We start from the raw sequence: 20,659 nt of genomic DNA, 5'->3' as shown, positions 1-20,659 counted from the left end.
ATCAAGTTGTGGGGAAGACCGAGGGGACTGGAGAGGAGGTCTGGAAAGGACGGTCGCAGAAAAGGGAAGTCTATTGATAACTCCAGAAGGGAAGGGAACCACACTTGGGATTGCCAAAAGAGGGCTATGAGAAACACCACTGCCCGTTGACGTCTAACTTGGGCCAAAAGCCTGCTGATCATGATAAACGGAGGGAAAGCGTAGTTGAGAGAGACTGATCAATCCTGAGAGAAGGCATTGAAGGCTAAAGCTAAGGGATCTGGGTGCCAACTGAAGAATTGGGGTAGTTGAGCATTGAAACGAGGCGCAAATAGATCTATCGGGAAAGGACCCCATTTCCAAAAAATAGCCTTGAAAGTCTTGGGATGAAGTTTCCTATCGCTTGAATCTTGAAGATATCGAGAATGCCAATCTGCTACCATATTTAGATTGCCCGGCAGGTACTCTGCCTGAACCAAAATCCTTCTTATGAGGCAGAATTCCCCAAACCCATTAGGTAATTCTGCTAAAAGTTTGGATTTTGTGCCTCCCAAATGGTTGATATAATGGACCGCCGATATGTTGTCCATCCTGAGAAGTACTGAACAACAAACCCTGTCTTTTGCTAGGCTTTTTATTGCAAAGGAGCCGGCAAGCATCTGTAAACAGTTGATGTGCAAGTTTGACTCCTCTAGAAACCATGTGCCCCCTAGTCGAGATAGTACCACATCGGGCTCCCCAGCCAGAACGGCTTGCATCGGATTCTAATACAAGATCTGGGGCTGATGCAAAAATAGTCCTGCCATTCCAGGCATCTAAATGGTCTATTCACCATTGTAGTTCTGCGCAAGATTCTTGGTCTAGAGAAATGTTGTCTGAGTAAGCAAGACCCTTTTGAAGATGACTTATTTTAATTCTTTGGAGTGCTCTGTAATGGAGAGGACCTGAAAAAATGGCCTGAATTGAAGAAGAAAAAAGACCTACTATCCTTGATAAGATTCTTATGGATATGAGCGATTTGCGCAAAGTTTGAAGAATTTCGGATTTTATGGATTTTACTTTTGCAGAAGGAAAATGAAGAGTAGCAGAGACGGAGTCCACGAGAAAATCTAGAAACTCTATCCGTTGAACCAGAACCAGAGAAGACTTTTCGTTGTTGATGAGAAAGCCAAGAGATCCAACAGAAGAGAACAGGTTAACTGGACATGAGATTGAAGAGACGAAAGGTTTTGGTTCATGATGAGAATATCGTCCAGATAAATGATTACCCTGACTCCTTGAGCTCTGAGAAAGGCTACCACCGACTTCATGAGTTTTGTGAAACACCAAGGTGCAGAAGAGAGGCCGAAAGTAAGGGAGGAAAAATAATAAGACTGGCTTAGCCATTGGAATTGTAAGTATTTCCTGGAATCTGGATGCATGGGAACGGTAAGATATGCATCCTGGAGGTCCAAGCGAATCATCCAGTCACCCTGAAGGACAGAATCCCTGAGATGCAAAATAGTCTCCATTTTGAAATGACGATAAACGGCGAAATGGTTGGAATGCTTCATGTTGATGACTGGACGCATCTTTCTGTTTTTCTTTTGAACTAGAAAAACTGAACTGATGAAACCTGAAGGGTCTAGATGACAAGGGACAATTGCGTGTTTCTGTAGAAGAGCCTGGATTTCTGTCAAGATTAGGTTTGTCATTTCTACAGAGAATAGGGGAGAGAGAGGAAGTACCAACTGAACAGGCTTTGAGTAAAGCTCGATAATATAACCTTGTGCAGTGTTTAACACCCATGGATCTGCGGTAATCGACTGCCATTTTGGTAGAAATAATAAAGGATGACCTCCTACAATAGGAAGGCCAGAAGGGGGACTTACCGGTTTGGGACGAGTATCTGGAGACTCTGTTCCCCTTGTTACGGAAACCACTGCCTCTCTGAGGGTAGAACTGTGGCCTGTATTCTTGGTACGAGGAGTTGTATGCACCACAGGAACCCTGGGGGCTGTCTGAGTGTCTGGCAAAGCGGTCCCTGCCTCTGCCGGCCCTGGCAAAAACCTGATTAGTAAACATCTTTTTCAGGGATTGCTGGGCTTTGTCCAGCGCAGAAAAGGTTGCCATGTACTTTCTTAGTTCCTTTATAAAAGAATCCCCAAAAAGGAGACCTTCCGCCTTGATGCCAGTGTCCGAAACAGCCAGGTTTACAAGTTTGGGGTTAAGCTTGAGTAGGAGGTCTTTTCTACGTTCGTGTGTGATTGCAGTGTTGGCATACCCCAACAGACATATGGAACGTTGAACCCATAAGGACAAATCAACTGAGTTAATAGAAGAATTATCCAAACGAGCTGCCTCTGCCAAATCAAGAATGCGAGTTAACGGACCCACAACGTTCAAAAATGTGCCCTGGCACGTGGACCCTCCCTTATCAACACCCTTGCGGGGATCCTTACCAAACTTGGTAAGAAGGGAAGAGTCAATGGAGGGAGTAGAGGTTATTTTTTAGTGCAGGGAAGGGCGAGGACACTCGTGGAGTTTAACCCTAGTTTGTTTATCCAGAGGAGTGCGTAGGCTAGAAGCCACGTAATCTCCAACATGGTCCGCAGGAAATCATTCTGTGGAATGCGTACGGTGTATGTCATTTGGGTCAAACATATGAACCCCTTCTGTGTCAGTGATTTTTAGAGGTTTTGAAGCCTCTTGTGCCGAACGTCTTGCTTTCTTAGGAGGAGGTGAAAAAGCAATATCCCCATTATCATTATCAGATTTGTCTGCATCTGAAATAGCATCTTGCATGTCATCATCAGTATCTGGAATATTTGAAATAACAATAGGTGCAGAAATGTGCTTGGAATTTTTGGTACATTTGAGAGACGAGATTTATTTGAACACCCCTCCCTTCAGGGAGGCCTATGAGGAGCCCAGTCCTCTGTCTTTTGTGGAGAAACCTCACCAACCAATGCCACTTTAGGAAGATTTTTGGATAATAGGCATTTGCTGCTATCCCCCGCAGACTGGGCCAAAATCGTCTTGGATACCAAGCTTAAGACAGAATTTTCCAAATTTTTTGAAAGTTTATTTATTGAGGCAGAAACTGCATGCTCCACAGAAATTTTGATAAAATCATTCAAATGTTCATTAATAATCTACTCCTCTTTATTAATTGCCCTAGTAACAGGAAAACTATTGATTTCCATCATAAAAAAAGGAAACTATGTCGAAATATGAAGTGGTTAGGAAAGGGTTAATTATTTCCTCAGCCGGAGGAAAAAAAACTTGGCCCAACTATGAGCGGAGAAAAGGGAGGGCCAAGAAAGAGGGAAAGCACACAAACCACAGGCAGTCTCAAGCGAGGAGAAAAATGCAGGCGGCAGGTTGGAAACGGCCAGAAAACGGAGCGGTAAGCCAAAGGAGAAAGAACCGGCTAATGACTCGATGTTTCTCACAACTGCTGACCAAAAATGGCAGCCGCGGTGAGAGAAACATCGGAGATTCCTCTGTTGGAGCGCGCGAGCAACAAAACGTGTGTTGGAAAGTGCAGCTACAAGCTGTTCTGGGGGAAACAAGGCAGGCAAAGCACGAGAAGGGCAGTGCACTCGAAATTCGACAGTAAAATTAAACGCACATTCGAAGCAAAGAAAGACAAATTTCTCAATACTTATCTTGACTTCAAGCAGCAAGAAAAGAGGGCTGTTCACAGTCAAGATGAGTATTTAGGGGTACTCTGGCCCGTGATTAGTGCATGGACTACTGGTTTTTTCACAATGGCCACATTCGTTTGCTTATTGGGATTTGTAGTTTTTTCTGTCTTGACTGCTGCTATTGAATAAAACAAGAAAAGATAAGCATAATAGGAGCCTCCGGTCTTGCCATTAAATTAGCTGGAATATAGCCTTCTCTGGTAGATGAGGTAAGTAAAAAAAAATGTGTATGTTGTGTGCGTGCTTGCAGCTTATTGTGTCTTTTTGTGAGAGCGTATGTGTGTAAGCGTAAATGTGTTTATGTGTAAAAATGTGCCTGAGTTTGAAATTGAAGGTCAAAGAGCGTGTGATGTCACTTCCGCTACCCCTAGCATTTTGGTTAATTGACGTTCATGCGTGTACCCCCCCACTTGTGCCTTGCGCTTATTAACGACGTTCATGCATATACCCCACAACTTGTGCCCTGCATGTGGTTATTAATCTTAGACCTGCTGGCTTTGCCAATGCTTGTTTTAAGAGTTTTAGGCTAAGGCAGTCAACAGAGTTAGAAGCTCACTGGTTTTATGATATGTTATGAAGCTCATATTATGCCAACTAAGTCAAAATCAAGATCGTTTTTACATCTGATTTGTTTCTTATGTCATCGAATACTAAGTCCTCAGCAAATGTCATATTTTATGTGTATGGTTGCAGGAACGTGGTGGAACGGGAAGGATTTTGAGAATATGATAATAAACATTACGCCACAACACAATAACTTTTATTAACAGTTCAAAAGAAAGAGTCAGAGGCTAGGTCATATTACCTACATCCCTCGTCCTCGACCCAGTCCTAACCAAAAGAGTCATTGCTCAACTAAGACAGGAAACGAAACAGAAAGCGCTCGCTAGCCCCACCCACTCTCCATCTAAGGCCAACTGCAGATACTGAGGTAAAATTCCAGGAGTCCCCTGAGCCCTGCAGGGGAATACTCTGCAACCAGGTAGCGGTAAAAAGCCCGGCAGACATCTCAGCGCTCCTATAAAGCCCCCTCGAAGAAAAAGAAACAAAACAGGAAGGGCGAAAGTAAGATATGTTGTTTATACGTCTCAGCTGAAGGGTGGGAGGGACTAGCAAGTGTTTCCTGTTTAATTTCCTGCCTTATATTGGGCAATAACTCATTTGGTTAGGGCTGAGTCAAGAATGAGAAAGACCGAGAGTAAGAAGGCTTACCGGTAAGTAATCAAGGCATTAGAAGGCTGTTTCACTTCAAAGCGGCAGCATTTTTTTAAAGAGGGACTTTTGGTGATTGCAAAAAGGAAGGATGAAATTAATTGGTAAGCATTGCTATCGTCCGGGAATACTCATACAATCATAACATTTGATTAAGGGGACATAGAGGAGCAATCTTCTATTGTGGTAGACTATTTAAATAGTGTTCTATGATGGCCACAACTTTTGCTCGACAGCTAAGGGATGAGCTGATCCTTCCGGTGCTTCCTTTTGCAGTTACGTGAATTGTGTCCTCTTTTTATTTCTAAAGAATTCGACTTCTTCGTCTGTCTTTTCTTTCATTGCCCATTCCCATCTGACAGATGACAGAAGGTTGCAACAGAGGTAAAGAGAACTGAAGTTGAACGTGGGCAGCAATCAGAAGCTCCTTATAGAAAGCGCCTCAGTAGTTGTGCAGCTCGGCACGATGCGTTATGTAAAAGGCACGTTCAGGGCTGTGGTTTAGCAGTGTGTTATAATTTTTGGGTCGATCTAAGATCATTTTCGGTTAGAAGTTTTAATTGTCAATTTTTAATAGACTTCTCTGCTTTAATGGTGGCATATTTAACTGTTGCTTTTCTTCGGTTTTTCGAAAGTGATCATTGATCTGCTAAATTTTGTATTCTCAATATTTCTACTCGCATGCATGGCAACTTTGAGGGTTTGACTCCACATGTACGGAGCCAGTTTTCTTATAGATTTCTTATTTCCCTGTCATACACCTATATATCACATTCTCGGTCTTGGGTTCCCTTTTACAAACTTTTGGCAGGCCTGTTATTCCTAGAGGATCAATCAAAAAGACCCAGAAGTAAATGAGACGGAACACATACTGCTGTTAAAGGTATTCCCATTAGTGCAAACATGACTTATTGCCGCCATTGGAAAGTCAAGCAGCCCATACTACGACGTTTGGGCTTGTCGTCCACATACCAATATCCTGCAACTTACAAAGAGTATGTAATTAAGTAAACTAACCCATACTTTTTAAAGAAACCTGCTCTTTTTCTGCTCGTCACTGTTGTACAGTAACATATTTTTGATATGTGAATTTGTATAGCGCAGCCACCGCCAAATGCGGTTATTGGTGCTTTATGTGTAACTGTCGAACTGCAGTTCGTTTCCCTTGACGAGGGTCTCAGTTGAAGGGGGAAGTGGTGGGCATCGACGTCCTCTGGCCAAACCACAGCTGGTTCTTTAAATGGCAATATTATCGTAAAACACTGAGTACGTGCTCTCCTGTTATTAGAAAGTGAGAAAATCAGGGTTGTGGTATTACCCTGAATCGGAGAGTGCCAGCATTTATCAATATCACACAGATCCTCTGAGACAGTGAGGACTTGTACTTATACATATTTACAATTCAAGCACTGAAGTAAGATTTGTGGCTTGGAGCGTATGTGTTTCCCATTTGGTAGTGCAGAGGGGTGTAGGTTTTCCCCATTTGGTGGTGCAGAAGGGTGTGAGTGTTGCTATCGGCCAGTCAAACTCTTCTGTTTTTACAAAATGTAATGGGTTGCCTCTGCGAGTCATTTACAGTGCCTGTTTGGATCTTAATGTCAGCCTTTCTGGATATTCAGGTCAAACTGTTTGTTTTATCTGTAGCCTACCATGTTAGGCCTATATTTCATTTTATCTGGCTTCTCTCCATTCGATTCCCATTCAAGAAATGATCATCTTCAAAAGTAGTTGTACAGTTCATTGAAAGTTTTACAGGTATTGCACCCTCGGCACTCAATCTAAATTCAGGCGTAGTACTCCTGTTAGGGCCCTGTATTCTGCTTCCAAATGTCCTATTGTTGCATTGGAAGCCATTCTGTTTTCAAGCCGCCAAACTATCGAACACTCTCCCTGCTTACCTTCGCCTTTTGGCTGTTCCTCTCAAATTATGTTAAGTCCCCCAAACCTGTCTGTTTTCTCACATCCTTATCTGATACTCTGTGGTTTCTCCAGTAGTAATCTCCTTTTGCCAGGGAACCCTTTTATGATTTTCTTGTCCTTTACAAATTTGTTAATGTAACATTGTTAATGTAACATTTCTCCTTAAGTAGGGGAGTGATCTGTCTATGGCTGACCTGCTCTGTTGAGCTTTAACTACTATTCCTGTTGCGGTTTGATGTTTCCATACTGCTGTACCTCTTGGTGAGGTTGTTATGGCAAGACAAACACTGCAAGTTAAACGAGGATTTATTGCAGGAAAACAACCCAAGATAGGATCCGTGCTCCGTCAGCTTACAACTCCTCAGCTCTCCCCAAACTCCTTTCACTCAGAACCTTAGCGTCTCACAACTCCAGAAGTAAGTCCTGGAACACAGGGACGGCAAGGTTCCAAGTATGACTCACTTAAGAATTACAACACATCGCCCTCCCTATACATTGATGTCCCAGAGCCCAAACAGAACAAAAACAAGCAAAGAAATGAAGCGATGGAAAAAATACAGTATTAAAATAACCCACAGCTAACAACACGTTAAGAAACAGTCTTTCATCCAGCATGGTTTACAGCGTAGTCTGGACGGAATATTAGTAGACTCCATGGAAATTTTTGTAGAGAGATTTCCTCTCCAATCATTCAAGGTGGAAGAGCTCTCGACACCAGTAGAGGAGTTCTCCACACCAGATCATTTTGCTATTCTGGATATGCTCCACACATCCCCATTGTCCAGGATCACAACATTTTCTTTAACTTCCCTGATGCGGAAAGGGCCCTTGAAGGATGATTTACCCTTGGTTTTAAAACTCGGAATCTTCACCAACACTAGGTCACCAACCCTCCACCTCACCTTGCCAACACAATGCTTAGCATCAAAACGCAACTTGTAATTGTGTTGGTACTTATCTCGGAGACTAGGTGCCTTATCAAACCTGTCTGGGTCCAAATCAACCCGATGTAGAGTGTTGCTGAACCATGCCGGGAATAACTTAGTACGACCCAACCTTCCTCTCATGTACTCAAAAGGGGCTATGTTGGTGATGCTATTAGGAGTGTTGCGATGTGCCCACCACAGATCTCTTAGAAGAATGGCTAAGGGAGTCCTAGTCTGAACAGCTTCCTGCACACAAGCCTTCACCATCCTATTCATACGCTCAGCTAAACCATTCGCTTGTGGCAGGTACAAGGCCGTTCTCAAATGCACAATAGCAAGGGAGTCTAGAAATTTCTTCATATCTTGTGAAATCAACTGCACTCCATTGTCTGTGACTAAATGACTAGGTATTCCTTCTTTAGAAAACTCCTCTTCCAAAAATTCAATCACAGTACGGGTATCAATTGAATTCACACATTTAGTCACAACCCATTTGGATGCATAATCCACCATGAGCATGACATATCGTTCATTCGGTGGTAACAGATGAAAGGGTCCCATGAAATCAAGACCTAGTTTCACCCAGGGTTTATCCGGGACCTCGACAGGAGAGAGAGGCGCTCTCGCCACCACTTTGCTCTTGTCATTATGTGCACAACTCAAGCAATCTTTCACAACAGCTTCAGCTTCACTATCCAGCCCTGGCCACCAATAGATAGTTCTAAGTCTGGATTTAGTTAAACTCCTGCCCAGATGCCCCTCGTGAGCCAGATTCAAAATTTTACTTCTCAGCCCCATGGGAGGAATAGATTTGCTTCCCCTAAACAACTCACTCCCATTTAAGGAAAGTTCATTTCTCACATTCCAATAGCCTTTTAAGGAGTCAGGTATATCCCTAAACTCTGGCCATCCCCTAATAATAAATTCACCAAGCTTATGTCTGTCCAAGTCCTTTTCTGCAGCTAACTTCCACTCCACTTCGTTGATGGCCGTTTCCCTTACCCAACCAACCATGACCTCATCATCCACTTCATCACCTCTGTCAACCGAAAAACGGGACAGAAAATCCGCCACAACATTCTTCGGTCCAGGCACATACTCTACAATAAAATTGTACTCTAACAATCCTTCCGTCCACCTCCGTATTCTCGGGGTCAATTCTTCATTTTTCTTAGGAGAAAAGATTTGGACAAGGGGTCTGTGATCCGTCCTCACCACAAAAGGTAGGCCCCACAAATAAAACCTGAAGTGTTTAACCGCCCACATACAGGCAAGGGCCTCTCTTTCTATGACCGAATAGTTTTGTTCCGCCCCTTTAAGAGAACGAGAAGCAAAAGCTACTACCTTCTCCTCCTGACCAATTCTCTGCACAAGAACAGCACCAAGACCCTTGATGCTAGCATCAGTGTACAAGAACGTTTTTGCACCTACATCGAAATGTCCTAAGGTGGGCATCACTCCAATACAGTTCTTGACAAAAGAGAAAGCAGTCATACATTCTTCCCCCCAGACGAACTCACACCCCTTCTTTAAAAGGGCTCTCAAGGGTTGAGTCGCGCTAGAAAAATTGGGAATAAATTTAGAATAATACTCCGCCAACCCAAGGAATGACCTCACGTCATACTTGTCTCTAGGTTCAGGTGCCCGCATTATAGCATCCACTAGTTCCAACTTGGGTCTGATCCCTTCACCTGAAATGTTGTGTCCCAGGTATGACACAGAAGTGACTCTGAACTTACATTTTTCCTTCTTAACAGTAAAACCAGCCTCTGCTAACTTACTTAAAACTACCCTTAATACCTTGTCATGATCAGCTATCGTCTTACCATGAACTAGAATATCATCCTGGAAACACAACGTGCCTGCGACCTCCCCCAAGATCTTTTTCATGATGCGTTGGAAACACGCAGCCGCCGAGGCTAGGCCAAAAGGCATCCTCAAGAATTGGTAAGCCCCCAAAGGTGTAACGAAGGAGGTGAGGTGCCTGGACTCGGGGTGCAAGACAATCTGATGGTAAGCCGAGGAAAGATCCAATACACTAAAAACTCTAGACCCACCTAAACTTGACAATTCCTCTGTAATGTTGGGTAGGGGTTGGCGATCTATCCAAATGTATTTGTTAAGATCCCTGAGGTCCACACACATCAGGATGCGTTTCCCATTATCCTTGGGTGCCAAAACAACAGGGGCCAACCACTCTGAAGACTCTATCTCTTCAATAACTCCCGCTTCAAGTAACTTATTAAGTTCTGCTTTGAGAGGTTCTAGCATTAACTTAGGTACTCTTCTAACTTTATGTACTATTGGCACAGCATTTTTTTTTAGGATAATCTTGTGTTCAAAATTTGTTAGACACCCTAAACTATCACTGAACACACTCGGAAACTCATTACAAATCTGTAACGTATCATCTTCAATGTTTACCACCATGACTTGATTGTCTGCATTGGGATCTAATTTAATACCCATGTCTCGTTGGTGTCGCCATCCTAACAAGTTATTACCGCGTTTAGCTACATAAACCTTTCCTATGGTCACTCTGTCTTGGAATTGTATCTTCATAACTCTATATCCTACTATCTCTATTCTGGTTCCCCCATAGCTGACCGGGTTGATGTCGGGTTCAATGAGAGAGTCCAGAGACTCCCCAAAAATGGCTTGCCAGTTCTTAACACCAACCATAGTGTAGGGAGAACCAGAGTCTGCTAAAACCACCACTGTTCTATTATCAAGTTTAATAGTGCATTCAGGCATGACCACGGGACCCTCATCAATTGTGCCCGAAACCTGCCCAACATGGTCAATCTCTTGACACACACATAATACCATCTTATTGATATTATCGGTAACACAATCAATGTTGCTCTTATTGTTGTTGCAAACTCTAGCATAATGGCCCTTCCTCCCACATTTTCTGCATAAGGAGTTACGTGCAAAACAATTGGCACTGTTAGCAGCATGACCCGCGTTACCACAACGATAACAACGCAACCCTTTAATGTCTCTTTTCTTCTCTTGAATGGATGCTTGTGCTTTAAAGTCCTTGCTAACCCTAGAAACTTCTTCTTGAACCTTTGGTAAATGCACAGTAGCCATATTGTCCCCTTCAGTATGAATCATTTCTTTGATCCAGTTGCTAGTACTCTCCATTCCTTCAACAATGGCAATGGCTTCTCTTAAGTCGGGGTTTTTCATTAAAAGTTTTTCCTGAACCTTTTTACTATTGGTACAGCGCACAATTTGGTCGCGAATAAGAGAGTCTGTGATTTCACCAAAATCACAGGTGCGTGCCAGAGTACGTAAGGCAGCTACGAAATTCCCCACGCTCTCAGTGGTACCTTGAGATCTTGCGAAAAATTTATGTCTCTCCAAAACAACATTAAGTTTGGATTCGAAATGTGCTGCAAGGATTGCCACTGACATCTCAAAAATATCTCTAGGTTCACCATCCGCTCCACCAATAGCCAAAGGTTCCAAACTGTCATATATATTTCTGCCTTCAATTCCCAAGTTGTGTAGAAGAATGCCCTTGTTTCCTGGCTGGTGAAAAATTTTCTCCACCAATAGCTATTAAATAAGAATCAAAAAGGTTTTTCCACCTTTTCCATGGAAGAATGGGGTCACCTTTGTCAGATAAGAAAGGAGGTGGTTGTGACATAGTAGGTGTAGCCATAGTAGCGCACAGGAAAATTAAGTTTAAATCGAAACACAAGTAAAAATAAATAAATGAAGAAAACAAGAAAAATGTGAGTTCTCTTTCCTTTTTTTCCTTCGTTGAAATTGTGGAAACTGATGGATAGAGAGAAAGACAACTATATTTAGACTATTATGGCTTGGACGTTTAGCACACAACTCATTAGCTGTAGATCAATCCTGAAATCTTTAACTGCTTGCACAAAACACCAAAGATACGGGTTGCCAAGTTCTGCAAGTAGCGGTCTAGATCCTGAACCGCTCTCCCAAGGCACGCGTGACGTCAGGATTGTCCCGTTCTACAAATAAACATGCGCGCAAGGAGGCGCGAGGGTGCACGAGAGAGAGGGCGCGCTACGATAGACAACAACGGCCACAGCACGAGCTTCGACAGCTGTCTCCACACGGGAAGAGGTAGGAAAAAATAAAATACGACTGAAATCTCCGTTGTGGCACAGTACCTCAAGTACTCCTCCAGCAATCTTCAGTTTGTAGACTAATTAGTCTCAAACACCATAAGCGGAAACGCGGATCCAAAAATCAAGTGGCCGACAAGTCCGTGGGTTCAGGGTTGGTAGATCGTCGCCAGTGTTATGGCAAGACAAACACTGCAAGTTAAACGAGGATTTATTGCAGGAAAACAACCCAAGATAGGATCCGTGCTCCGTCAGCTTACAACTCCTCAGCTCTCCCCAACCGCCTTTCTCTCAGAACCTTAGCGTCTCACAACTCCAGAAGTAAGTCCTGGAACACAGGGACGGCAAGGTTCTAAGTATGACTCACTTAAGCATTACAACAGAGGTTCTTCTGTATTCTGTGTCACCCTGTTAACGCGTCCCTCTATGATAACTTATTACACATCAGGACTTGTTTTAGGCCAATTAATCTTTTGACCCAGTTGAGAGACACCTTAGGACGAGATAGCTAATCAATATGTCAATCAATACGTCAATGATGTCATCAATATTTATTACCACAATGCATTTTATTTTAGTCAAAGACATTAATCAACTCAGAACACCACCATGACTTTGCAGTCATGAAAAACCATACCAGTTTAATATGAATTTAGTGATGTTTATTCCCTATTGATTACAATTCTAAAAGCTTGTAGGTTAATCTCAAAACTAAAACACTCAATAACATTGTCATAATTTGGCAACTCGAATAAGACTTCATCAAAGCAAGGAACGCAATTAATAGAACATAACACCGCGTCAACATAGATCGATTTCAACAGAGTGACATTAACGCGTCAGTTCAACAAAGCATAGATTAAGTCATTTGTCTATTTGCGTCAGTTAAGTGAACCACTGTCCTAACCACTGATTAGCATTAGCATTTTGGGCTTCATGCAAAACAATTTAGAACACCAATTTAGAAAACATCTAGCTATGGTCTCTGTCAAAAGTAAGCAGTTGGTACCTAGAAAGGAAAAGCAAACAGACAATCACAATTTCATTGTCATAGTTACCCTCAAGGATTTGGTCAGCACTCAGGTTCGGTCTTCGTCTTCAGGACATCAGTTGATTCGCCATCAGTCAAAACTTAGCTCTGGGGCAAAAAGGGGCACTTCCCTCATAAGGAGGTAAATGTAAAATGGGCAATCTAAGGAAAAGATGGTTTAAGTAAAACCAATAAGTCACCAAACAGAGTGACAAAGTTTCTGGATCAAATCAGCAGCATTTCCCTAACTATTCTCTAAGGCTCCCCGTGTCATGGGTTTTTATCCCTTTTTTGTTGTACATTCCCCTACAATCTAATTGGCTGAGGGGTTGCACCCCACTATCTCTACCCAATTAACTTTGAATTAGCTCATCAAATTTGTCACCCACAACAGTTCACAAGCATTTTATTGGTCCATATGATTGACGTCTTCAGAGGTAGCTCGTCCGGTATGATTTCATCCTTCTGTAATTCTTTGCACATCTTCAGTCAGTAGCTCCATTGTCTGTACCGGTTTGAACGACCTTGTACATTATACTAATCTACACTGTTGCATTTTGGTAATACATTTCTACAAGCAATATGAATTTCATGAGAACGGATCTACTATAGTTATATTCAGCTTCTAGTTTGAAGGAAAAAACAAGAGTTCATGTCCTTTTGCAAGTCAGCACACTGCACGTTAGAAAAACACATTTAATATGAGAGCCAGGCAGCTAGGCCTCGACTCATGCTTACTAAGGCCTACAAGATATAATAACAAAACTTTAATATCATAGTCATTAATAATTAGTATGAAACTATTCTTTAATATCATATTTTATCAATGTTGGTCATTTTCATTAGTCCCTGTATACATTGGCGGCCACTCCCCGTGGTCACATTTCAAGTGCACGTTTTAGCAAAACATATTAATATAGTTATTATTATACATTAGTTCATAAACATTTCATGTTAATATAGATTATATAAGCTACGCTCTCTCAGTCCCTCCTCTGATGACGTTCGTCATCACACAAACCTTTCCCTTTCAACCTTTCACTTTTAATTTTTCACTTTGCGCATAATGCACATTTCAACATCTTGCCCCTTGTGTGAACTTTCCCCAATTTCATTCAACATTTTCTCCCTTTCATTTTCTTCGTTTTTTTTATTTAGGTTTGTCCAATTTCTTCTAATTCTTTCATTAATTTTGCATGCTCCCCATAAACCCAATAAACAAATCAAAACAATTAATAGACCCCCTAATATTTTTGCAAGAACCCCGTTCCAAATATTGCTAAACAAGCTCCCTACTCTGGCAAATTCCCTTCCCAACTTTCTCCCAAACTCCAGATTCTTTCAAATCTTTCAAATCTGCACTATCTCTAGTTAGGTTAGTAAGCATACCTCTAATCTTTTTGCTATTGTCCGGAATAAACGAGCAACAATGGCGCTCGTTAAGCATCTTCTAGACTCTGCTGCTCTTTGCTAAAAGAATGTCTAAAGCAAGCCGATTTTGAAGAGTCATAGCTCTTTCCGCAGCAAGTTCAGTATCCATCAGGAGTATAGCCCCTGTGAAGTTTGTCAGCATGTTATCCACAATAGTAGACAACTTTCAAATCTTTATGGAGTTTAAGATAACCCCTACTGAAGGAATTATGGCTCCAAAGATGTCACCTACAACAGCAGCCGCTGTCTCTCTCTTTTGTCTAGTATGTTGTAATTCAGACATTTTAGGTATTTGCTTTAAGTCATCCATCTGGTAAATCTTTGGGAAAACTATCCCCAAATAACATGTCCCATACCATCCCTTAGGGAGACGGTAATAAGCATTAAGCCCACATATATAATAGATCCCAGGGATCGCTGGATCCTGTCCATTTAACATGAATGTTCATTTACTCTGAAACAAAAACACATGCCTGCATTCACTCGTTCCCACAAATAAAGTGTCATGCTCAGATTTTGGCCTATATATACAAAGCCTAACTACATGTAATGCATCTATAGCTAGTTTGCCCTGCGTCTTTATTGCGGTGTAAGCATAATCATTTGCATATGTGCGTTTTTCTAATCCCTTTTCTAATCTTTCTTTCAGTGCCTTGTGTCTATCATCAGTGTGATCTAAAAAGCTTTTCTCCACAGGTGTTAATAAGCAGGTCAGATTGTTGCGGTGTGCATAAACTGTCCCAAATGTCAGTGTCGGCTAAAAGAAACCTCTAACTAATTTTATACTATGCTCCTTAGCTAATTTGTTCAAAAACTCAATCACAGGCACAAAGGAAAACACTACATCCAAATTAGAATAAAAATATTGCACATGTTCCTGGTCATAGAATCTTGTTAGTAGCAAGCTACAGCTTATCCCATCTGTTAGTGGCAAGCTATGGTAAGTGATCCCTTATTGTACTGAGGTAGGGATCTTTGTACACACATAACAATTCCTTGCATCCATAGTGTCAACATACTCATTCAGCAAGCGATAGAGGACATTAGTAGAAAGTTCCCCCTTTGAATTAGTTCCCTCATGCAAATATTTTGTATCTTGCTCAAACTTCTCCCACGGTGTTAGTGTAGCAGTCTCAGGTTTTGAAGCATTGTTAGTCACTTTCTTATCCAACCATGGCATTCCCACAATCACACCTACAATTATTATTGCACACACAATACCTAATATAACACTTAACCAACTACACATCCTACCTTTCTTACTCTTAGTGTAAGCCATGATCTGTAAAGAATCAGATAGCAGAATAACTCAAAACAAACAATCAACTTGAGGACGATTTAAAACTCTCTTTTTTTTTTCTTGATGCAAAAGTCTCTCTTTCTCTCTTTCTGCGTGTATTTACAGCGTTTCACTCACCCCAGGACCCTTTTGTCAAATCAGGTTAGCAGCTTGTCATAATCGGTTTTTCAGAGTCAATTCAGGTTTTGAATGTCAGATCCGGTAATTTATAAGTCTCTTTTCTCAGCTTTCAGTTTTCAATTTCACTTTCAATATTTAACACAGTCTCTTTTTCTGTTTGAATTCAGGTACTGTAGTATTGGCCCAGTACTTCTCGATCAAAGCAAAATGCTAAGAATTCTTGTTGCCATTCAGTTGTTGTTGCATATGCCCATTCAGGACCTGCGTACCTTCTGTTTGCGACTCCCTTTCTTTTTAGCCTGTGTTCACTTTGCAATTCTCCTTCACTAAGATCCTCCGTTCGGGTTGTATCAATTTCTTCCTCTATTATTTCATCTGGAATGACCCTTTCCTTTGCGGCTTGTTTCTTTGGCCAGTTATCACCTCTATGCGTTTTCTTCCTGCTTGACCTCTCAGTATGCTGAACAGCACCCTCCTCTTGTGCTATGGTGTTTTCTCTTGACGGACCTGCAAGTGGCTCAGGAGGTGTCTGTGTGTTTTGAGCTCCTTCTGCTCTCTCCCCCTCGTCTTCTGGGTCTGTAACGGGTTCAAGTTCTAACCTGTATCTTTCTACTTCTGGGAGAACCCGTCCTTGTTGCAGTTCTCCTGCTGCCTCTACTGAGATAGGCTCACCGTCACCTCTCTCGGACTCGTTTACTGTATGATGGACTAAGCCGTCCTCAGTGGGCTCTGCTGCGGTCTCAGTTCCCCTTTGAATATTCTCCGGCCCTGAGACTTCCTTCTCTGGAGTCGTCGTTTCGGACACTTCAAGTTCTTCATAAGTTGGACATGTCACCTTCTTTGTGTGACTGGCATGTATCCAGTTTGGAACTCCTGCACACTTCACAGCAGTGGTTGTCGTCAGTATTACTTGATATGGCCCCTTCCAAACACAGCTTCCTTACGTGCTTCTTGACAACCACCCAGTCACCGGCTTGCAAGGTGTGACCTGGATCACTGATTAGTGGCAACATGTTAGCCTTCACCTGGTGAGAAAAAGAACGGACCACATCAGCCAGACCCTTGCAGTAGTCCAACACCATATCATCCGTGATATTCACAAGAGCATTTGCAGTTACTACGGGTAACCTCATAGCTCTGCCCATGAGTATCTCATGGGGAGATAGTCCTGTCTTCTTATCAGGTGTGTTTCTCATTGATATCAGCACTAAAGGCAATGTATCTGGCCATTTCGTATTGGTAGCCGCGCACATTTTTGCCATTCTCGATTTCAGGGTACCATTCATCTGTTCCACTAGTCCTGATGCTTCTGGGCGGTAGCTACAATGCAGCTTCTGTTCAATGTCTAATGCAGCACACAAGAGCTTTATCACCTCATTGTCGAAGTGTCTGCCCCTATCTGATTCTAAAGAGACCGGAAATCCGAACCGTGGTATTAACTCCCTAAGTAGCAGTTTTGCTACTGTGAGACTGCCATTTCTACGTGTATGATAGGCTTCAATCCAGTGACTGAAAACACACACAATCACCAACACGTACCTCAAACCTCCACACATGGACTGGACTCAATGAAATCCATCTGCATCTTGCTAAACAGACCTCCAGCTCTCCCTATGTGGCTCAAAGTCACCACAGTCCCTTTTCGTGCATTCATCTGTTGACAGATGATACACCTGTGACAGGTAACCTCTGCGGCTTGTCTGAATTTTGGATTGAACCAATCGATTTTGAATAATCTGATCATTAAGTCTCTCCCAAGGTGTGCCTGCCCATGATAGAGCCTTGCAAGTTGTGACAAAAGGCTGTTTGGCAAAACCAGCTTCCCCTCCTCTGAGACCCACAAGTCGTCTGCTCTCTGTACACATTGCATTCTCTGCCAGGAGCGTTTTTCCTCCCTGCTTGCACAACCCTGCAGTGATTTTAGCTCATCTAAAGTATCAACCACCCTTAATGCAAAGTTCAAACATGTTTCATTTTCAGTTTGCGGTAACAATTCCCACTGATCCTTGAACGATATACAGTTCAATGCACAAAACCTTGCGACTTGATCTGCATAGCCCTTTCCCATTGACACAAAGTCTTGTGACTTAACATGAGCATTGCATTTCACCGCGGCAATTTCAAGAGGTAACTGAATCGCATGCACCAAATCCTTAATCTGTTCGCCATTTTTCACTGGAGAACCAGAAGAGGTCATGAAACCCCTCTGTGACCATAATTGGCCAAAATCATGTACAATGCCAAATCCGTATCTGCTGTCAGTATAGATAGTAACTTTCAGATTTTCAGCTGCGTGGCATGCCTTAGTAAGGGCAAATAATTCAGTCACTTGTGCGGAATATACTCTCTCGAGCCAGGAGGCTTCTATGATACCGGTGATTGTACACACAGCATAACTAGCTCTCAGTATTCCGACTGAGTCTCTTAAGCATGATCCATCAACAAACATAATGTAATCATTTTCTTCTAACTGTGTATCTTTAATATCAGGTCTGGGTTTGGGGCACAGTTCTGTTACCTCAAGACAGTCGTGCTCCACTTCCTCCGAATTATTAATCTCAGTATTTTCAACAGGAAGTAGAGTTGCCGGGTTCAATACAGTACACCTTTTCAAGGAGACATTAGGCGACCCCAGAATAATTGTCTCATAGCAGGTAAGTCGGGCATTTGTCATGTGCTGGGTTTTAGTTCGGGTCAACAGAATTTCATCTGAATGTGGAACCATTACTGTTAGGGGATGTCCCATCACTATGCCTTCACACTGTGTGAGGTTCTGACCAACTGCGTGCAAACAACCTGGTAAGGCTGCTGCGACGGGGTCCAAAGTAGCTGAAAAATATGCTACAGGGCGGTTTGCACCTCCATGGACCTGTGTTAAGACAGACAAAGAACAAGCATCACGTTCATTACAAAACAGTAGAGAAGGCTTCGTGTAATCAGGCATACCTAAAGCTGGTGCCCTACACATGCACTCTCTCAATTCCATTAATGACTCAAGCTCTTCCTCGGACAAAATTATGGTATACGGGTCATCCTTAGTTTCCTTGCCTGTCAGCTTTATCAATGGTTTAGAGATAATCCAAAAGTTGGGAATCCACTGACGACAGTAGCCCACCATTCCCCAAAATATTCTGACATTTCTGTTTGTTGTCGGGGGTTCATTTGCGGTATGGCTGTCACCCTTTCTTTTGATATTCTCCTGGAGCCTTTCTCAATCAAGTGCCCTAAGTATTTCACCTCCTTCTGACAGTACTGCAGCTTCTTTGGGGACACTTTATGCCCGTTCTTTCCCAAATGGTTCAGTAAGGGAATTGTGTCATACCTGCAGTCATCTTTTGTTCTGGACGCAATCAGCAAGTCATCAATGTACTGCACTAGAGTCGAACTGAAAGGCAGTTCTAACGACTCCAAGCCCTTCTTCAATATCTGATTGAAGATAAAAGGTGACTCAGAAAACCCTTGAGGAATTCTGCACCAACTGTACACCCTGTCCAGGAATTTGAAACGGAAGAGAAATTGGCTGTCCTCATGAAGCGGCACCGAAAAGAACGCTTGTGACAGGTCCACAACTGTGAACCACTCTGCATCACATGGAACCTGGAACATGATTACTGCTGGATTCGGCACTATGGGGCAACATTTTACCACAATCTTGTTTATTTTCCTCAAATCCTGCACAATTCGGACTTTCCCACAAGGCTTTTTCAGACCCATTATTGGTGAATTACATGGGCTGCTCAATACCTCCTTCAGAACCCCTTGCTTTACAAAGTCCGCAATTATCTGTGACACCTGAATAAGGACATCTTGTGCCATGTGGTACTACGGCACCTGAGGAAACACTGTATTTGGCTTTACTTGTACTTTAACTGGTTCTACTCCTCTTATCCGTCCCAATTCTTTTCCGGTCAGAACCCACACTTTCTCTGTCACTGTTCCCTGCAACTCAGCTGGCAAGTCAGTTACTGTAAGCATCGGGAATAAGGTTATCAGAGGGTAATCTTCATTTGTGTCTCTGACTCTAGTTCTGAAAACTGCCCATCATCCCCCTCATCATCACTGTTTGTCTGCACCTCAATCCCTTCATTAGAACAGGTAATCGAACATTTCGTCTTACACAGTAAATCTCTTCCCAGTAGGGACACTGGACTCGAATCGCAGACTACAAACTAATGCAGTCCCTGAAGGTTGCCAATCTCTACTTGAAATGGGTCGGTAATCGGATTTGTCAAGTACTGGTTTGCTACTCCTACCACTCTTATGGTACGCCGTGAAAGTGGCAATTTCGGAACCTCTGCACTTCTGACTATAGAGCGTGTAGATCCTGTGTCAACCAAGAATGAAACCTTGGGACCCATCACCTTTCCCTCTACATAGGGTCCCCTCTGATCTACTTCTAGGGACGCTGCAAGCCTGCACTCCTCACTGTCAGAACTGTCATCCGACCATTCATCATTCAATCCATCCTCACCACGCAATGGAAATTGCCGCACTGTGTTATTTTGACTCATCATTTGGCCTGTGACCTGCTGAGGAATCATCACCTGTTGCTGTCCCATTGGAGCTAATGGTAATTGCATTTGCTGTCTAGGTACCATGGGAACCTCCTATTGTACTTGCTGCATTTGTGCTGGTTGAACATGCAGCATTTGTATTTCTTGCATGGGCTGTAACCCCTGCATCTGAACCATGTTATTCTGGAAGTTTGATTTTGACCTCTCAATTTTGGACCCCTCACATTTTGAAGTGTACTGACATCAGTGCTTTGTTGAACGACACCATCATGCACCACGTTTGGGCATTCCCGCTTCCAATGCCCCACGCCCCCGCACGTGTAACATGGTGACATCCTTTTCATCCCTTGCACATCATTTTGAACCACAACCGTATTCAAGTCTGGACCGCGATTCACAAAACCTCGACCTCGGCCTCTCGGTTGCGTC

At 42.7% G+C, this 20,659-nt stretch overlaps 1 protein-coding gene across 5 annotated transcripts in view; it reads left to right on the top strand.

Annotated features, from left to right (window-relative positions):
* The first annotated feature begins 4,599 nt into the window (after positions 1-4,599).
* NUDT19 (nudix hydrolase 19) overlaps positions 4,600-20,659 on the top strand; it is a 168,835-nt gene continuing 152,775 nt past the window's right edge. The window contains exon 1 of one of the 5 annotated variants that reach the window (XM_069216569.1): positions 4,600-4,733. The gene's annotated coding sequence lies outside the window, so the exon portion shown is untranslated. Of the gene's footprint in view, positions 4,734-4,786; positions 4,883-4,906; positions 4,985-5,194; positions 5,363-20,659 lie in introns of those variants that run through there. The other 4 variants (XM_069216570.1, XM_069216572.1, XM_069216568.1 and 1 more) reach the window with 4 other exon arrangements.

This window comes from Pleurodeles waltl, chromosome 12 (genome assembly GCF_031143425.1).
Source record: "Pleurodeles waltl isolate 20211129_DDA chromosome 12, aPleWal1.hap1.20221129, whole genome shotgun sequence".
Lineage (NCBI taxonomy): Eukaryota > Metazoa > Chordata > Amphibia > Caudata > Salamandridae > Pleurodeles > Pleurodeles waltl.
The sequence above is the reverse complement of the archived record's forward strand: the minus strand, read 5'-3'. Positions and strand labels throughout refer to the sequence as shown.